The sequence below is a fragment of the Bos indicus genome, chromosome 14, assembly GCF_029378745.1.
Source record: "Bos indicus isolate NIAB-ARS_2022 breed Sahiwal x Tharparkar chromosome 14, NIAB-ARS_B.indTharparkar_mat_pri_1.0, whole genome shotgun sequence".
NCBI lineage: Eukaryota > Metazoa > Chordata > Mammalia > Artiodactyla > Bovidae > Bos > Bos indicus.
The window spans coordinates 48,223,860-48,239,372 of NC_091773.1; positions in this window are offsets into that span (position 1 = coordinate 48,223,860).

Genomic DNA, 15,513 nt, shown 5'->3' on the forward strand with positions numbered 1-15,513 from the left:
TTGATTCAAAATATTTGTAATATTTTCTAATTTTCCCTTAGACTCCCTTTTTGATCCATGGCTTCTTTGGAAATTTAATTTTAATTTCCAAGTGTGGAAAGACTTTCTTGTCATATTTCTGTAATTAATTTCTTTTTTTTTCTTTTTTATATATTGGCTGCTGCTGCTAAGTCGCTTCAGTCGTGTCCGACTCTGTGCGACCCCATAGACGGCAGCCCACCAGGCTCCCCCGTCCCTGGGATTCTCCAGGCAAGAACACTGGAGTGGGTTGCCATTTCCTTCTCCAATGCATGAAAGTGAAAAGTGAAAGTGAAGTCGCTCAGTCATGCCCAACTCTTAGCGACCCCATGGACTGCAGCCTACCAGGCTCCTCTGTCCATGGGCTTTTCCAGGCAAGAGTACTGGAGTGGGGTGCCATTGCCTTCTCTGTTATATATTGGAGGGGAACTTTATTTGTATTTGAAGAGAATTTTGCAAATTCAGTTTGGAATTATGCAAAACTCAAAGTTCACTCTAATTATTAAAAAAGTTTCTAGCTTAATTCAATTAAAATCTGAGGATACAGTGTGATACCAATTCATTTAAATTTATTAAAGTTTGTTTTATGACTCAAAGTATTTTCCATCTTGGTGAAAGTTACATGTGAACTTGAAAAGAACTGTCTATTTTTGAAGACATTTTTGGATATGTTATCAGCTGCCATTGGGTGGAGTTCTCCCACAGCTAGGTTCAGTTGGTTGATGGTGAAGTCACTTCTATATTCCTGCTGATTTTCTACCCACTAGTTCTGCCTACATGGAGAAGAATGTCTTAAGTCTCTGGATAAATTGTGGATTTGCCTATTTCTCCCTTTCATTCTGCCAGTTTTTGCTTCATGTATTTTGAAGCTAGAGGCATACGCATTTAAAATTGTTATGTCTTCTTGATGAACTAATACATTTATCATTATGTAATATCGCTGTAGGTGCATGGTTTAACTTAATTTTTTCATCTGAATATGGAATCTGAGAAAAATAAATCTAGGGCATCATGGCTTCTTGAATGTAGACTCATTCCTGAATATATTGGCTGTTTCTATAAAGCTGATTTGTAAAGGTCTTGACTCTTTTGATGTTAGTTGAGGCAGTAGCACCTGCTTGGCTATGTCTTAAATATAGAAAAGTTAGAAGAGCTTGTCATCAAGAATCTTCTAGGGCAGTGAGGTCACAGACATTTGCCAGGACAAACGGGTTACTGTTTTTTTCTCTTAAACTGTAGGGGAGGAATTGTCTGTTTTCAAAAGACTTAATTTCAGTTGATGGATTCTGAGTGGGTGAAGACTACCCAGGATTCTTGTCCAAGGATTTTCTGCTTTGGTTTTCCTTCATCTCTTGTCTCTGAGAAGAGAGGCATAGTTTCTAGGAAAGAGAAAATATCTATCTGTGAAGTGAGGAAAACCAAACCCAAGAAAGGTTTTTTTTTTTTTTAAATTTTCCCCAGCAACCTTAAGTTTTGGTCACTCACTTCCATTGCACTTTTGATAGACTAATGATCTGATGGTATGTGGCAAATACAACAGTCTCCAGCCTGTTCCACTTAACTCATGGCTCAGCAGTGGAAATGACACAGTGCCAGTGGTTTCTGAAACAACCTTTCCTTGTTCCCAGTCTGCCTTTGGAGCAGGAAATGAACCATCCTGGAGAGCAACATGGAGATACAGCGAGAGGTTAGGAAGGGAAGAAAAAGGAGAAAAGTCTCTGAAAACATTTCTCTTGCTTCTTCTTATATCTATCAGGTTAATTATGCTTCAACTAAAATAATGGATGGTCACCAAATTGAATACCAGCCTGAAACCCATTCTCAGCATTAAACACCATGGATTAGCTGCTTAAATGGTGAGCTTTAGTTTATAGCATCAGCATAGCCCTCGAATGAGTTATGGACTTGTACCCACTCCAGAACAATCTATTACTCTCCACATAACAGAAAATGCCATTTATTGCAATTTGTGCAAACTATAAATCAACACATTATTACTTAGAGGCATGTAAGCTGTGGCTATACTGCATACTCCTGCATTTGGTAATGGTGTGTGTATTGGGGGTTAGGGGGAGGAATATAGATTTTTCTTTAGTCTCCATTTGAGTATTTGCAAAAATTCTCAGGAGAATTAATGGTGACTGCTGTCTCCTTATATTGCAAAGTGGCCTCTCTGTTCAAATGTTCCTCCAGGTTTCAGATACTGACCAGTCTTAAATAATCAATCTTCCTGGAGAAATTGATCATATACACTCTTGAAGAAGGTAGAGTCTTTTTGCAGAGATTCCAGCCCTTGGCTATACACTAGAGCCACCTGGGAGGTGGGGCAGACTTTTGGAAAACACTGATGCTTATGCCAAACCCCAAACCTTACCATCAAAATTTTGGGTGACATCCAGACTCCAGACATTTAAAAAAGCCATCCAGATAATTTTAATGTGCAGCCAGGGTAGAGAACCTCTGCTTTACAAAATAGGAAATGGAAGAAAACTGAAGATGGAGAGGGAGGCTAGCTGGGAGCTGTAATTTTCTCAAATCAAGGTGGAAATGCATCTTTGGGATTTCAGAGACAAGCAAGTACACAGGACGCTGCTTGTAGTATTTCTGTGTACCCCCTGCAGAGTGAAAAATATACAGTTAAATGTTCCTGATAAGAAGTAAATGAACGATAAATCCTTATGTTCTTCCTTAAAAATGCAGATAACTTATAGAGACCCAGCATGCGCAAACAAGCATGCACCAACCTTGCATAGAACTTTTTCCCCTTGGCTTGGTCCTTCACACAGTGCCTCCTGACTCTTTTTATATCATGGTACCCTGAGGAAATAATATTTGATATGGACACTGAACTGAACAACTGAGGCTGCAGCCTAGCTGCCCCAACTGAGGAGTCACTATCTGGTGGGAAATGGGTGGCATTTTGTCCCTGAAAGACTGGAAGATTTGCAAGAGTTTCTAGGTATTTTCTATTTCCTCTTTGTCTCTCTCTCTTTATCTGTTTTCCCTTTTGTGGTTTGATGATTTCCTTTTGTATTATGCTTTTGTTCTCTTTTTGGTTTTTGTGAATCTGTTGTGTTTTTGATTTGTGCTTGCCCTGGTTTTCAAGTATGTTTACTTCTTAAATCTACTTGCTTTAGACTGGTAGTCATGTAGGCTCAACACATTCTAGGGAAAAAAACTACATTTTCTTACCCTCCTCCCCAACATTTTATGATTTTGATGTCTGTTTTTGCATTTTTGTGCTCATCCTTTTGCCGTTCATTGCTTTCACAGAAATTTTTTGATTTTTAAAAAATCTATGTACCAGCTAATTTTAGTGATTTATTTTCCAATTATGATTTTCTCTTTCCTATAGATTCTTCTTTTCTATTTAGAGAAGACCTTTCACTATTTCCTTTAGAATAGGTTTAGTATTGCTGTATTCTTTTTGTTTTTTCTTGTCTGAGAAATTCTTTGTCTCTACTTCTATTCTAAATGATAATATTGCTGGGTAGAGTATCCTAGGTTGAAGATTTTTTCCATTTCAGGACTTTGAATATATCTAGCCATTCTCTTTTGGCCTGAGTGTTTCTGTAGAGAAATCAGCTGATAGCCTTATGGGGGTTCCCTTGTAATTAACTCTGTTTTTCTTTTGCTGCTTTTAGAATCCTCTGTCTTTAACTTTTGCCATTTTAATTATAATATATCTTGGTGTAGGTCTGTTTGGATTTATCATGTTTGAGACCCTGTGTGCTTCCTGTACTTAGATATCTATTTCCTTCTTTAGGTTTGGAAACTTCTCAGCAGTAATTTCTCCAAATACATTTTCAATCCTCGTTTTCTCCGTTTTTCTTTCTGGCACACTTTATATTATCTCATAGGTCTCTTATATTACTTTCTTTTTTTTTTTCATTTGGTTTTCTGTCTGCTCTTCTTATTGGGTAATTTCCATTATTCTATTTCTGGATCATTTATTCATCACTTATTCATTCTTCTGCATTATTCATTCTGCTATTCATTGCCTTCAGCTTAGCTTTCGTCTTGCTGAATGAGTTCTCTAGTTTTTCAAAACTTTTGTTGAAATATAGTTGATTCATACGGTGTTAATTTCTGCTGTACAGCAAATTGACTCAATTACATATATGTATATTCTTTTTCATATTCTTTTCCATTACAGTTTTTTACAGGATATTGAATATAGTTCCCTGTGCTACACAGTAGGGTATACAACAAGCTATATACTTGTTGTTTATTCATCCTTTATATAGTACTTTGCATCTACTAATTCCAAACTCCCTCCCTCCCTCCACCCCGCAACCGCAAGTCTGTTCTGTATGTCTGTGAGTCTGTTCTTTTTCATAGATATGTTCATTTGTGTTATATTTTAGATTCCACATACAAAAAATAAAAACAAGAGTTGCCTTATGATCCAGCAATCCCACTTATGAGCACAATATCCAGACAAAAACTATAATTAAAAAAGATACATGTACCCCAATGTTCATAGCAGCATTATTTATAATGGCCAAGAAGAGAAACAGCCGAAATGTTCATATATAGATGAATGGATAAAGAAGATGTGGTGTCTATACATATATATATGTATACACACATACAGTGGAATACTAAATCATAAAATATGGAATATAGTATTCCATATATGGAGTATCAGCCATAAAAATATAAAATAATGCCATTTGCAGCAACGTGATAGACTTGGAGATTATCATACTAGGTGAAGTAAGTCAGAAAGAAATTTCTCTAATTTTTCTTGTTTCCTTTTATAGTTTCTAGTTGCTTTTTATAGCAATTGGCCTTTCTATGAGTAGTCCTTAATTCATTCAGTATATTCATGATCTCCTTTTTGAACTTGGTGTCTGTTAGACTGAAGAGACCTGTTTTATTGTTTGCTCTTTCAGTGGCATTCTCTTCGTCATTTCATTGGGAGTAGTTCCTCTGCTTCCTCGTTTTACTTATATTTCTCTTGCTCTGTGAGTTTAGAAGGAACAATTATCTACTGTGGTCTTGGAGGACTATTTTTATGTGGGAGTGTCCCTGTGTAGGTTGTGTGGCTTTAATATTTTTGGTATGAAGGCTGTTTTTAGCGTGGATGTCTGCCACCTCTTTCCTCAGTATACGTTGGCCGTTATTCCCTTGATAGGAGGTGTGACTGGTGTGGGGACCAGAGACCGCCCTGAATGTTGAGTGGGGCCTCCTCTTTGCTCTGTGGGTGTTACTGCCCTGTCAGAGGCCAGTCTGCTTCCTGGCTGTTGGAGTAGGAGCCCCCAGATCGATTTCTGAGCTATGCTTCTGAGCTGTGGTGGGAAGTAGGTGGGATTAGATTGCTCCCACTGGGAGAGGAGCCATTGAGTGGTGTTCTGCTGGAGCTATCCACCTGTGAGTGTGCTCTGTTGTGTTACTTGTCACATGTTTCGTGGGCTCACACTGCTGTTGGCACCATGCTCGGCCCCGCTTCAACCCTGAGGATGGCAGCAATCAGCCCTGGTGTCCCTCAGATGTTGTTTTCATAAGGCCACCAGTGCAGTGAGTCACATGCCTGCACCCGCTGTGGGAGCTATGGAGAGGGCTCAACCCTGGCCCCAGCTCAGGCCCTGTGTGATGTGTTCATGCTTGCATATGTTCACAAAGCCCACCACTGCGAAGGCCTTGGAGCTGGCCCAGGCAGTGGTTGGTGTGGAAGCCTGCAGAGAAAGAGGCTGCTATGGTGGCCCTGCTCCCTCTTCGCCACTTCACAATGGGACCTTGCTTCCACGGTGGTGTCGGCTTCCTCCGTGAACACCCCAGTTGTGACCTTAGCACACTTCTGCCCCTTCAGGCTGTCTCTGGGCAGCCAGCAACAGTCCTGTCTCTGGGTCTGTCCTCTAAACCCTGTGTTCCTGCACCCAGCCACACGAGTCTCAGGCTGGGGGGCACAGGGTGGTGACATGACCGTATGTGAGGGCCTCATCCTCCCTGCCACCACAGTCCAGTTGTCGCCCTCTTCTCTGAGCTTCTGAATGTCCCTTTCTGTCCTGGCTGGTTTCCCTGCCTATGAAGGGATTCCCAGCGTGCAGCAACCTTTCCTCTTTTTCAGCTCCCTCCCAGGGGTGCAGGTCCCATCCCACTTCCTCTTTTTTTTTTTTTCCTTTTCACCTACCCGGTTACCTGGAGACTTTTCTTGTCCTTTGCAGTGTTTGAGGTCTTCTGCTAGTGTTTGTTTGATAGGTGTTCTCTGAGAGTTAGTCCATTCTTAGATATATTTTTGATGTATTTGTGGGAGGGGAGTGAGTTCCATGTCCCTCGACTCTGCCATCTGAATTGGAGTCTCCAGGTATTTCTTGACTGAAGACTATTTTCATTTTACCTGCAGCACCAGCAAGACACTGGAAGCCAATGAGATGGCTGTCAGCACCTTAAGGTAATCGTAAGAGCTACAGTTTGCCAAATGAACACCCTGTGCATCTACTGTGCTAAAGTGTTTCTTTTCTATCAGCCCCTGTTTTCTTAACTACCTTGTAAGATAGGCTTTATATATCCCCAGTTCCCATTTTCCAGATAAGTCCAAGATCCAAGAGATAAGTGATGAGCTGCACTCACACTCCTACCCATCATTGTGTACCCCTGCAAGGCCCCCATCATCTCCATTCTCTTCATTCTCCACCTCCAGTTGTTATTTACTGGATTTGCTAGTGGCAGTATTCAACCCCAGGGTTTAGCCACCTGGAGCTGTCCTCCTTTTCATTTGTGATTCAAACCCTGCCTTTTCTTTGCAACCTTCCCTAAGCATGAATTGGTTGTGAACCATCTCCTCCACATTCAAATCCTGGAGCATTTATAATCTCTATGGATGCCTTAATCATAGTAGGGCTCAATAGATATTGGTGATTAATTGATTTTCCAGAATTTAACAATTTTTTCCCTTCAAAGAGTGGAATGAAACAGAGTAAGTAGTGTACTGTCCTGGAAAGGATGACTTTTTGAGACAAGACAGATCTGGGTTCTAGTTCTCGCCCTGACATTAATCAGCTGTGTGGCCTTAGGCAGGTCCTCTGTTTTCTCATCTTTAAAAATGGCACAATAATATTACTTTGCAGAATAATCATAAGAACATGATAGCATTATCTTATAGAATTATAACCATTATCTTACGGAATAAAGTATTTAGCGTAGAACCTGAAATTTGTTGTTAGGAATGATGTAATCATTGTCTTACAGAATAAAGTATTTAGCCTAGGAGCTGAAATTTGTTGCTAGGAAATGGTAACTCTTTTATCATTATTATTATGTATTAAAATTGGTTGCCATTATTATTTTTTATCACAGTTGTTGTAAGGACAATGTCAGGATGGAGTCTGTTAAAGTGAGAATTTGTGTATTTATGTTTTATACCATGCTCGGGGATGAGTGTTGGCAAGACTGGCAACGGGCTGGTGGCAGAGCTGGTGGTGAGAACCATTGGGTAGAGGCTGCAGAGAGTCTTGTTAAACGAGGTCCATCCACTCAGTTTTAAAAACCCATCCTTGGTGGTCAGTTGGGTGAAGCGTAATAGCAGAGGATTGGATGGGGAGTCAAGACAGCTGACTTACTCCCTGGGTCTGTCAAAAACCTCCTGTGTGGCTGTGGATAACAGCCAAATCCAGGTATCAGGGTGGGCCCAGTCAGTTCAGGAAGCTCTTTCCTCTGAAGTCTGCTTAAAGACGCTTTCCTCCTTTTCTCTGAGAAATTCCTTTGTTCTCAGAGAAAACAGAAAGGACTCCTTGAGAATGAGGAGATCATTCCCCTCTATGACACAACAGTCATGCAGGATTTATTAGGGATTAACCTATGCAAAGCCTTACCTTTGTGCCTCCATCTCACATTCTCCTTTCTCATCATCTGCAACTGACATGCTTATTTAATTATCATCCAAGTATCCAAACAGAGATACTTTTGAGAGAAAAAGGGAGTGCTACTAACAATTAATTTGGAACAGCAGATATTGACTGGGATTTTCATACACCAACCAGGATGTAAGTCACCCTGCCCCTGACACTTTATTCCACCTCTCTAGTCACACCTGTGAATGTGCTCTCTCCAGAGCAGGAGGAGCGTCTGTCTCCTTCCTACATCATCAGCACTCTATACAGAGTCTAGGACGTGGTGGTGGGTGCTCGATAGATAGTTTGTGAATGAAAGAACTTATGAATGAACTAGTTGCAGGACACGTTGGATGACCTTGAGCAAATTGCTTTAGCTCTTGGTACTGCTGGAAAATGAGCAGGAGACCAGTAATCTTCAGGGTCCTTCCAATCTCCCAGCCTCTGTCTCTTCCTGTCTTGGGCAGTTTCTGCTTCCTCCTCCCCACTCCTCCCCATCCTCTTGGCTGACGGAAATGGGTTCTGTGAGCACCAAAGGGCAGCCCTGGTCCTGAGATGGAGCTGATGAAATAGCTGTTGATGCCGTCCATTCTCTGTGCCAGGGAAAGGTCTCTTCACATCTGTGGGAGTCTGAATGGCAGAAAGGAGAAGGAAATTAAGAAAACTGTGCCCGTGCCTTCCTAATTTATGGTTAGTTATTAAAAAAAAAAAAAGGCATGGAGAGGAGGCTCCATGGTGCCAAGGTCATAGAATAAATTGGTGACCGGGATAGGAAGAGCCTCAGACGACTATTTACTCAGGGAGCTCTTTCAACCTGAGCTGGGGGGCTCTGAATCCAAGGAGCTGCTCAGCATAAGCACAGGGCAGCTTTCTTGTCAGCCTCAGCCCTTTCAGGGAACCAGAACTGCAGTCATATTGAATCATGAACTAGATTAGCCACATTAGAGGTTTAGCTACAATATATTTCAAACTTAAAACACAGGCTGTGGCAGTGGTATCAAAACCTGTAATTTCTGATGCAAATGAACAGCATGAAAAATGGCCCCTGGCTACTGGGATAGACAGAGGAATATGTGAGTGAAATAACATGGCAGTTACGTCAAAATTGGAAGAATAACTATATTCCAGAATAGTAAATTATTATCACGACTTGACTGGTAGAGTAACCCAGAAGGTAAGAGTGTGTGTGTGTGTGTGTGTGTGTGTGTGTGTGTGTGTGTGTTTTGGTACCTGGATAAAATTACATTGTCAGTTTTGTTTAGTCCCTCTTTAAAACCTGAACATTCATTTTTGAAAATACGTGTGGAACATAAGGTGACATTTGGGAAAAAAGCATAATTTTCAAAGAACACTGATCCCATTAGTTCTTATATTACAGATGCCGATGAATTTAACTTTTATAGTGTTGCTAACACATGGAAGGCATAGAATGGACTTTCAACTACCTCGAGTTTTCAACAGTGTCTCAGGGAAATACCTGAGCATTATAAAATGTTGTTTTCAGGGTACACTGTAGCATCAGGTTGCATGAGCACAAGTTCATGGAATCAAAAATCTCTCCCTTTCAAGTCTGAGGGCAATTTCTTGTTGGTTGAGAGACCTTATGCTACCTATGTAATTGTACTGAGCCCAGCTTTTCTTAGCTTTAGAATGGGGATAATAATACCTTTCTTACAGGGCCTCATAAACGTTAGAAGTGACAATATGGGTGAAGTATTGATATTTGACATAGTACCCTTCATATAACTAGACACTCTGTGAAGGAAGTCTGATATTAGCATTATGATTATCATTTAATTCTTATATATGATATGAATCTTTTGAAATTAATTAGTATTTTGAAATTAATTATTAATTTTCTCAGAGGTTAAAGCAAATATAGTGAGTTTAGTGTGTTGTTTTGCATGCTTAACTTTTTTGCATGTTTTGACTCTGACAGTGGGTTGTTTGTATGGTGGGTTAACTCATCTTTCCAAAGTGAGCACTTTAAAAAAATTTTTTTATAGAGTAAGCTGTAGAATTCTCCCAGTCTGACAGAAAATACAGGTATATTTCACCTTTATTTATTCAAATGTTATTACTAAATATCAGATATTAAAATATAAAATATGAGAATTTTTTATATTTTATAAAAATATTTTAAAATTTTATAAAATAAAATGTCAAGTTTTATATCCAGCATTAGCTTTAAGTAGTTGTACACACATACTTTTTAAAAATTAATTAATTTATTTTAATTGGAGGCTAATTGCTTTACAATATTGTGGTGGTTTTTGCCATACGTTGGCATGAATCAGCCATGGGCACACCCAAGTTTTATTCAAGTTTTATGCCCAGTGTTAGCTTTATTTTACATACACACACACGAAATAAATTTATTTTGAGATTGCATATCTATCCTAAAGAGCAGCAAATCAAGATGAGCAACAGTGTGGATGAGTGAGGAGCTTTGGAGTCATACAAACCTCGGCTTGATTCTTGGCTTTTTTTCTTCCAGCTGCATGACCTTAGATTAAGCCTCTATGAGCCTCAGTATTCCTTATGTAGGAAATAAAAGCAAAATCTACTATAGAATTATTTAAAGATGAAGGGAGATTCTGCTTGGCCTGTGACTGTCAAATAACAAATAGTGTTTGTTATTAAAAAGGTTATAGGGAACCCAAAACTATAATTTGATCAGAGGGATGAGATATTTACAAGGTTATTTCATGTATGGAAATCATGTAAATATCCAAACAGTTCTTTTAAGGTGTTTAGAAGAATGGATATAATTTCTATGTAGTCAGTGGGATCTTGTGGGTCATTTTCATGACTGCATGGAATTATTCTCTTGGTGTTACAATATATTTCATAGTTCTCCAAACCATGACAGAAAGAAGAGCAAAAGGGAACATTATACATAGTACACATAATACTGTATTTAGGAGAGGTGAGACCAGATAGATTTTGTTTTAAAAGGAAACTTACTATTTACATTACCAACAAGTAACTGTGGTCTTGGGTTAATATTATAGCTAAACTTAGTGTGATTCAGTGCAGTCAGTGTCAAAGCATTTTTCACAACCGTTGTTTCAGTAGGAAAATGTGAGTATGATAAAGAAGTGCGACTGGTATTGGTAAATGTGAGGAAAGCTAGTAAAAAAATATATGGTTTGAGTGGACATTTTTGTAGAGCAACATATGTATATAAATATGGTTTGTTATCTGGGGATTTGAAAAGTGGTCTACTTTGTCATCCAATAATTTTGGTTGTGGGTCTCTTATTTCTTTTGTTAAAAATCCCTCAAATTCAACAATTTGCACTGGGTTTCCCCCCATGGTGAATATAATGCATTGCCATAATTCAAGTCGTATTCAGTCAACTCAGTGGTTTCAGGGAGCCCATACATTTCAAATTTATTTCCAAGGTCATGAAGCCATCCCCTATGGCAAGCGCAAAACGCCTTTGATGTGGTGGGCACAACATCTGTGCAGACAGACGCACTTAACTCATACAGCGCTTTGATTTCACATTTTGGTTGCGAGGTAAGGTCTTTTGAACCCAAACACGTTTACGTTTAATGTCAAGTCACATCAAACAATTAGGCAAATGGGCCTCGGAAGTGGAAGAGATGGCACCCTGGCTATAAAGTCGGTTCTGGGACACCTGACAAGGAGAAAGAGGGACTCCTGGGCTGTTGTTACCACCATCATCTCGGGTTAAATGCTGGTAGTAACTCAGAATCAGCTCCTGAAACACACGTTCCACACTGCACTTCTGAGCTCCCAAATCTGCGTCTCCTCTTGGTTTCCCAGTTCAGTGAGTGGCACCAGCATCCACCCAGGTGACAGTGCCAGAGCTCTCGTGTCATTCTTAATCTGTTTCGCTCCTTCATTTCCATCTCCATCTTCAATGGATCTCCAAGACTGGTTAATCTTAAAGTTGTTCACATCTGTCTAGCATTGCTTTGTTCTCATATCTTGCTTGGATTATCACTACAGTCTCCTTATTTCCTTTGTGACTTATAAGCTTGCTTCACTAATCATTTTCTAGTCTATAGCCATGATGAAATCTTTCCTGTTTTGGCTAAAATCCATTCTTCTTTGGGGGCTCAGTTAGGATATAATTTTCTTTGGAAATTGTAATTTCCTACCTGATTGGCACTCTAGACTCCAAGCCAAGACTGAGTTAGTGGGTCCACCCCTGCGCCTTGTACTCAATTTCTGCACAAGACTTCTTTGTTGTTGCTGTTCAGTTGCTAAGTCATGTGTGACTCTTTGCAACCCCGTGGACTGCAGCACGCCCAGCCTCCTTGCACGCCCAGCCTCCTTGTCCCTCACCATCTCCTGGAGTTTGCCCAAGTTCATGTCCGTTGAGATGGTGTTGTTATCCAACCATCTCATCCTCTGCTGCCCTCTTCTTAGGCGTATCTTAAGACTTGCTGCTGCTGCTGCTGCTAAGTCTCTCCAGTCGTGTCCGACTCTGTGTGACTTAGGTGTATCTTAATTCCTGTGCCCTGGTCCACATCACCTATTGACCATAAACTCCTCAGAGCAAGGACTTGTTCCAGGACCAAGAGAGGGGGTCACATATTCAGTGTCCAGAAAATATCTGCTAAGTAAGTAAATGTTTTAAAATCTTCTACTTCCTCTCCCTATAATTAAGTACCAGATCTCAATATAGGTTTATCCATATGTATACATCTGTGCTGGGTGTAGGAAAGATGCCTTTATAAAATGCCATTGGAAAGCTAGGTTATTTTGAGGGAATACAATATTATTAAAAGATATTTGAGCATGAAGTTCCCCCTCTAGTCTTCAGATAGTGCAAGTGGAGCAGAACTGATGTATAGCTTCTTACAGGGAATAAGCAGGTGGAAGAAGCGCTGGGAAAGCAGGCCCAGTGGAAAGGATGCTTTATGCACACATTCCTTTCCTCTTCCCCATTTATAGATCTTTTCTGAATTGTGGTTATTTCTCTGGGTGAGAAGGGAATTCATTTGTCTCATACACCAGTAATTTTCAAGTGCTGTCCTTTATACAAGCCTGGATAGGCACCAATGGGACCATAAAAGAACATGGTTTTTGCCCCCAGCAGATATGGGAAGATTGAAAAGATGAAATTTCAGTGGAAATGTCAATTAGAAAAAGAGTCAAATGCCATTTATTTAGGTGATTGTGACAGTTGAGGTGGGAAATGCTGAATAGAAGAGGTGCTACTTAGTAGCAGGGCAGAAATGGTAAATTCCTCAATTCCTACTCCTCCACTGCCCCCCATAAAGTGACAGCAATTTGGGTTCCAGAAAAAGTATGAACTTGGAGCCACATGAATTTGTGACTCTGTCACTTTTTGGAACAGAACTGTAGGACATTGGGAAGGCTACTCAATCATGCTGATCCTAAATTTTCTTATTAAAAATGAGGATAATACATACTTTATTGTATGCAAAAATAGAGGGAAACAATGGAATGGGAAAGACTAGAGATCTCTTCATGAAATTTGGAGATAACCAAGGGAACATTTCATGTCGCATGGACACAATAAAGGACAGAAACGGCAAGGACTTAACAGAAGCAGAAGAGATTAAGAAGAGTAGCAAGAATACACAGAAAAACTATACAAAAAAAGGTCTTATTGATCCAGAAAACCATGATGGTGTGGTCACTCACCTAGAGCCAGACATCCTTGAGTGCGAGGTCAAATGGGTTTTAGGAAGCATCACTACAAACAAAGCTAGTGGACTGATGGAATTCCAGTTGAGCTGTTTCAAATCCTAAAAGATGATGCTGTGAAAGTGCTGCACTCAATATGTCAACAAATTTGGAAAGCTCAGCAGTTGTCACAGGACTGAAAGAGATCAGTTTTTATTCCAATCCCAAAGAAAGGAAATGCCAAAGAATGTTCAAACTACTGCACAGTTGCACTCATCTCACATGCTAGCAACATAAAGCTCAAAATCCTTCAAGCTAGGTTTCAACAGCACATAAACCAAGACATTCCAGATGTATGAGCTGGATTTAGAAAAGGCAGAGGAACCAGAGATCAAATTGCCAACATCCATTGGATTATAGAAAAAGCAAGAGAATTCCAAAAAGACATCTACTTCACTTCATTGAAGCCTTTGACTGTGTGGATCACAACAAACTGTGGAAAATTCTTAAAGAGATGGGAATACCAGACACCTTACCTGCCTCCTGAGAAATATGTATGCAGGTCAAGAAGAAACAGTTAAAACTGGAAATGGAACAACAGTCTGATTCCAAATAGGAAAAGGAGTACGTCAAGGCTGTATATTGTCACCCTGCTTATTTAACTTATATATGGAATACATTATGTGAAATGCTGGGCTGGATGACTCACAAGATTGCTAGGAGAAATATCAACAACCTCATGTGTGCAGATGATACCACTGTAATGGTAGAAAGAAAAGAGGAACGAAGGAGCCTTTTGATGAAGTTGAAAGAGGAGAGTGAAAAAGCTGGTTTAAAACTCAACATTAAAAAAACTAAGATCATGGCATCTGATCCCATCATTTCATGGAAAATAGATGGGGAAAAAGTGGCAGATTTTATTTTCTTGGGGTCTAAAATCACCGTGGACAGTGACTGCTGCCACAAAATTAAAAGATGCTTGTTCCTTGGAAGAAATGCCATGACAAGCCTAGACAGCATATCAAAAAGCAGAGACATCACTTTGCCAACAAAGGTCTGTATAGTCAAAGTTACGGTTTTTCCAGTAGTCATGTATGGATGTGAGAGTTGGACTATAAGAAGGCTGATCACCAAAGAATTGATGGTGGTGCTGGAGAAGACTCTTGAAAGTCCCTTGGACTGCAAGATCAAACCAGTAGATCCTCAAGGAAATCCACTCTGAATATTCATTGGAAGGACTGATGCTGACGTTGAGGCTCCAATACTTTGGCACCTGATGTGAAGAGCCAACTCATTAGAAAAGACCCTGATGCTGGGAAACATTGAGGGCAAGAGGAGCACAGAGTGGCAGAAGATGAGATGGTTGGATAGCATCATTGACTCAATGGACATGAGTTTGAGCAAACTCTGGGAGATAGTGAAGGATAGAGAAGCCTGGCATCTGCAGTGCTTGGGATTGCAAAGAGTCAGATATGACTTCATGACTGAACAAAAACATACTTTATTAGGTTATTGTTATATAAGACCACACATAAATTAAAATAATTAATGTAAACTTGTTTAGCATTATTTATTTAAATGTCAGGGCTCACAGTGTACCAGAATTGCTAACTGCCCAAGACTTAGAGGAAAAACTTAGAGGAAACTCAAATTTTAAAGTAATGTTCAAGTATCAGTTGTCCAGGACCCAGGCGGCAACTTCTGTATGCAGATGAGCTAAGCAGAATAGAGCCATCATATAAGGGGACTGGAAGCCTTTGTAGGGGCAACCAGGAATATGATGACCAGGACATATGCCAAGTCAGGTACTACCAGAACTGGCCAGGAATCTAGGAAGAGAATCATTTTATGGAAGAACATTTGGTTTGTTTCCAGCTTTGGGCTGTTGCAAATAGAATTGATGTAAACATTCATGTGCAAGATTCTGAGCATAGCTCTTAAGTAATCTTCATTTCTCTGGGATAAATGCTTCAGAGTGTTACTGATGAATCTTATGGTAGTTGCATGTTTATTATTTTAAGAAACTGCT